Source organism: Apodemus sylvaticus, chromosome 1 (genome assembly GCF_947179515.1).
Source record: "Apodemus sylvaticus chromosome 1, mApoSyl1.1, whole genome shotgun sequence".
Lineage (NCBI taxonomy): Eukaryota > Metazoa > Chordata > Mammalia > Rodentia > Muridae > Apodemus > Apodemus sylvaticus.
The window spans coordinates 202092927-202098670 of record NC_067472.1 but is presented as its reverse complement, the minus strand read 5'-3'; positions in this window follow the sequence as shown (position 1 = coordinate 202098670).

The window sequence follows — 5744 nt, the reverse complement described above, 5'->3', positions numbered from 1 at the left end:
GCTGTCTGGAGTCTGGTCTATGTATTTGGGGTGTGTGCGTGTGCGTGCGCGCGCGTGTGCGCGCGCGTGTGTGTGTGTGTGTGTGTGTGAGAGAGAGTGTGTGTACATGTGTGCGTGTGTGTGAGAGTGTGTGTACATGTGTGCGTGTGTGTGCGCGCGTGTGTGAGAATGCGTGTGCGCGCGCGCGCGCGTGTGTACATGTGTGTTTGTGTGTGTGTGCATGTGTGTCTGTGTGTGCGTGCGTGTGTGTGTGTGTTATGGAGGCCAGAGGTCAAAATCAGGTGTCTTCCTCAGTTGATCTCTACTATTTTTTTAGCAAAAAATTTTAATTTACAATAAAATCTAATTTTATTGTAATTTTAAAAAATACATTATGTAGGAGTGTGTGTGTGACTGCACATGTGTTCAGCTGCACTTGGAAACCAGAAGAGGGCGCTAGATCTCTTGGGTTTGGAGTTGTAAGCGGTTGGGAGCTACCCAGGGTAAGTGCCGGGAACCCAATGGAGCACTCTGACCCCAGAGCCGTCCTCCCAGCCCCATCCACTTTGGTTTTGAAGACAGTCTCTCTCTTACTGAACTCAGAACAGTGTGGCTGAGCTGGCGGGCCAGCAAGCCCCAGGGTCGCCTCTCTTCTACCTCCCCAGAACTGGCATTGAAGACCTACGCTGCTATGCTCAGATCTTACACGGTTGCTAGAGACTGACCTCAGTTTCCCACGTTTTCCTGGTAGGCACTTTATAGACTCCAAACTCCAAGATTCCCCTGCCTCTGCCTCCTGAGTGCTGGGATTGACGTGTGCACAGCCTTGTCTGGCGGCTACCTCCTCTGCCTCTAGAAAGGATCATTTTTAAAAATATTTATTATTTATTTTTTAATGTGTGTGAGTTCACTGTTGCTGTCTCCGGATGCACCAGGAGAGGGCATCGGATCCAATCACAGACAGCTGTTCAGTGCTCTTAACTGCTGAGACGTCTCCGGCTGGGATTATTATTTTTTTAGGCAGGGTCTAGCTGAGGATGATCTTGGTATAACCTAGGGTAGGGGGATCTCAGGCATACAGCAGCATGCCTGGAACATGTGATGTGGATGAAAACCCAAGGGCTCTGTGCACTAGGCGAGCACGCCAGCAATCTAAGCGACAGATTAGATCCCACAGAACAGAAACCTTTCTTTTCTTTCGTTGTTTGTTTGGTTGGCTGGTTTTGATTTTTGCGACAGGGTTTCTCTGTGTAGCCCTGGCTGTCCTGGAGCTCACTCTAGACCAGGCTGGCCTCAAACTCTAAGATTCACCTGCCTCTGCCTCCTGAGTGCTGGGATTGACGTGTACACAGCCATGTCTGGCAAGTAAATGTAGTTAAAAAATAAGTTAGAGAGGGTTTGTGAGGCGGCCCGGTGACTAACGATACCTTGCAGGGCAAGCCTGTTGGCTTGAGGCTGGCCTAGAACCCATGTGGAGGAGGAAGGACTGAATGAGCCCACAGTGCTGCCCTCCACCCTCCTTGCATTGTGCGCGTGTGCGCACACACACACTGAAGAGAGGAAGCCACCGAACTTACAGCCTACTCGTCCGAAGGCGTTGTCCTATCGATGTCCGACCAGGGTGGAGATGTTCCTTCCACTACTCAAAACAAGCAAACAAATTCTGTAAGCAGCATTCCTATGTGGTGTGTGTGTGTGTGTGCATGTGTGTATGTGAGTGTATATGAGTGTTCATGTATATGTATATGTGTGTGAGCATGTCTATAAGCCTGTGTATATGCATGTGCAAGTGTGTACGTGCATGTGTGCATATATATGTGTTCATGTGTGTATGCATGTGCGTGTGTGTATTGTGTATGTCTGTGTGTGTGCAAGTGTGTGTGTGCATATGTGTGGGTGTACGCGTGTGTGTGTACACATGTGCATGTAAGTGTGTGTGGATGTGTGTGCATGGTTTTGGGTATAGTGAAAATCAAGATAACCTCAGCACTACCTCACGGAAAGGCAGACCTGCCTCAGAAGATGCTGAGAGACCAAGATGACATCTTGGAGGGCTCCCTGGAGGGGGCAACAGAACGACCTTAACACAGAAGGGTGAAGAAGGAAGCGTTCCAGGGAGAAGCTCAGACTGTTGTCTCCTCCTGATAAAATCAAACGGAGCCTCTTGTGGCTCCAGCTGTCTCCTGGCCCCTGTCACAGGCACTGACAACTCTGGTGTCATCTGTTGGAGACAGATCTGTGTCCCTTTCGCTGGCTTCGGACCATGGTGGGAAGGGCCAGGGTTGCTGGTCACTTCCATGCTGTCTCCTAGAAGCAGGAACTTGGGCACTGCTTACCGGGTGGCAATTAGAGTGTTTGAATAGCTGAGTGTGTCTTACCCAAAAACTGTTGAATTCAACTTCCTCAAAGTGCCCATAAAGTGCCTGCTGCAGTAGTGATTGTCCTCTGAGACAAGTGACTGCCATCTCGGGATGGAGTTCACCTGTGTTCCCTTGCTAAAGAGCATTCTGGTTGGGCTTTTAAACTTTTATTTTTTTAGTTTATTTTATGCATGTGAGTACACTGTGGCTGTCTTCAGACACACCAGAAGAGAGCATCAGATCCCATTACAGATGGCTGTGAACCACCGTGTGATCACTGGGAATTGAACTCAGGACCTTCAGAAGAACAATCAGTGCTCTTAACCGCTGAGCCGTCTCTCCAGCCCTCTTCTAGGTTTTTAAAGGCCTTTTCCCCTGACATTCTTGGGTCCAGCCTTCTTTCCTGTGTGTGCTCCCCTCCCGCTGGATTCCACCAATCCAAGTTCTGGGAAGGTGACCCTCACTATAGAAAGAGAAACGCTTTTTCCTTGGTGGCTCTTAATGCTTTGTCGCCCCCTTGTGGTCATCTTTGGTCTGCATGGAAAATTATCCCTTGAAAAGCCGGTCGGAAAATTGCTAGTGATTCTCCATCCGCCCCCCCGCCGCGCCCTCCCCGGTCCCCTCGGGGTCCCCTGAGCTGGGTCGCGAGAAGCTGCCTTGTGCAGGCCGTCACTCAGCCAGAGTTCCGCGTCCCCTCCGATGCCCGAGTAGGGGACGCGGTCTTCGTTTGCACCCTAAAGGCGTGGGTGGAGATGCTCTCATGGCTGCGGGTGCCCTCCAGCGTCTCGCTGTCCTTCCGAAAATTGTCCTCCTCTGTAAATGTTCCCAGTGACCCTCAGACAGGCCGTCTTGCCTGCCACGACTTGGAATGAATTGATGCAAACTTAGGGTACGCTAGAGGAAAGGGCGATCCTACCCCCACAAACCACCGGGCACTCCGACTTGCTTTTTAGAACCAGGCCACGGGGGCCACACTTGTGACTCAGTCTGGAACGGAGGCGGGAGGATATAAGGTCGCCGAGGCACTCACCTTGGCCCTTTTCACTCCCCTAGGTTGTGAGTGTCCCTGCTTTACGGTTTACAGTCGCATTTCCTATGCCCATTAAGTCCCCTGAAAGAAGAGACTGTTGTAGTTCAGAGAGGTGAGGTCACCTCCCCAAGGCCACACAGCGGTGCTGCAACAGCTCCCTTTTTCTCTTAAGTTGTTGGACTCGTGCGAAGCTGCAGAACAGGTGAAAACTAATCTGTGATGTTAACAGAAAGAGCAGGATACTGACGAGATGGCTGACGTCGGCTGTCAGTAAAGCGCTTGCTTGGCGTCTGAGCTTGAGGACGGGGCGAGGGGCTGGAGAGATGGCGCAGCGGTTAAGGGCGCTGATCGTCCTTCCAATGCGCACCTGGCAGCTCACGAGCATCTGTAGCTCCAGTTCCGGGGTTCGACGCCCTCCTCTGGCTCCTACAGGTACTGCAGCTACAGCGTGCAGACACAAAAGAATAAAACATAGACTGTAAAAAGTGTGACATGAGATAGAGGGTAAACCCTTCGAGCCTGACAACCTGCGTTTAACCCTTCAATGCACGTGAAAGTGGAAGGAGCGAACCAGCTCCCCGAGGCTGCCCCGAGACACGCACCCCACTCCCCGAAAGTCCTTACACAGGATAACGATGAACAAGGAGCGTTTAAAAAAGACTTATTGATTTATTTATTATACGTGAGTACACTGTCGCTGTCTTCAGACACACCAGAAGAGGGCGTCAGATCCCATTACAGATGTTTGTGAGCCACCATGTGGTTGCTGGCAATTGAACTCAGGACCAGTAGAAGAGCAGTCAGTGCTCTAACCGCTGAGCCATCTCTCCAGCCCCCAAACAAGGATTCTAATTAAACGAGTTGGCACACATCTTTAATCCCAGCACTTGGGAGGCAGAATCAGGCAGATTTCTGAGTTCGAGGCCAGCCTGGTCCACAGAGTAAGTTCCAGGACGGCCAGGGCTATACAAAAAAACCCTGTCTTTTTATTTATTTATTTATTTATTTATTTATTTATTTATTTATTTTCGAGACAGGGTTTCTCTGTGTGGCCCTGGCTGTCCTGGAACTTACTCTGTAGACCAGGCTGGCCTCGAACTCAGAAATCCACCTGCCTCTGCCTCTCGAGTGCGGGATTAAAGGCGTGTGCCACCACTGCCCGGTAAGAAACACTGTCTTGAAAAACCAAAACCAATCCAAAATAATACCAAAAAAATCTAAGATGATGATTCCTGAGGAACTACCTAAAATGACTTCTATGTGCAACACACACACACATCCTCACAGACACATGTGCACATGTTCACACAAGGGCACCTGATGTTGCTATACACACACACACACACACACACACAAAGCAAGCATTCGGTATGGTGATGCAAGCACTAAGGAGACAGAATAAGGTGGACCCCTCTGAGTCCCTGGCCACCCAGGGTTACATAGTGAAATCTTGTCTGAAACAACAAACACAATACTGAGTGCTATACTCAGTAACAGAGCCCTGCCTAGAACCCCCAGGGCGGGGCTGGGGGCGGGGTTGGGGCAGGACTCAGTGGTAGAGCCCCCCCCCCTAGAATCCCCCAGGGAGGGGGACTAGTATGTGTAAGGCCATTGGTTCTATCTTCTCAGGCAAGATAAAATAACTATGTAAATTAGAATTGTAAACACCATCCCTACTGTTGTTTTTGGAGGGCTGTATTCCAGTTGGATCAGAAGTCCCTGCATCTATAATGACCTCTCAGGACTAATTTGTGCAGGAAGTGACCGACCATGATTAAAAAGAGGGCAGTGCAGCTCTTTGGAACCTTTGCACACTTCCTGAGAACAATGGGAATCTCACTTCCAGGCAACAGACACACCAGAGTAAGGAACCTCAACAAGAATGGCCTCCTCTGCCAGCGAGGAAAAACCAGGAAAAGACCGATAAGTACAGTCCTGGAAAAGTGAGGCGCCGAGGTGATCTATGGGTACATCCGGCTTTTAGAGGGCAGACTCGGGTGCCCTGGACAGCCCGGTGCACCCTAAAAAGACCTCATTAGCCCACGTCACCCTCAAAACTCTCGGCGATCCTCCTGCCCCAGCTTCTCAAGCGCCGAGATTGCAGGCGAGCATGTAGCCCAGAATGATATTTTTACAGATCTGACATTATGCTCTCTGTGAAGTGACAAGGGACACGTTGAGAAAAAGACTGTGTCTGAGCACTCTGACTGTGGGGGTAACAGAGGCAAGGCCTGCGAGCTGACCCCCAAGGCTCCTTCGATGTGAGACTCTGATACCTGAGGTCGATACTTAGGGGCTGCCACTTAATATGTTTGTTTTACATTTATTCGTCTGTGGCACCGGACAGTGCGGAGGTCAGAGGACATCGTGAAGAG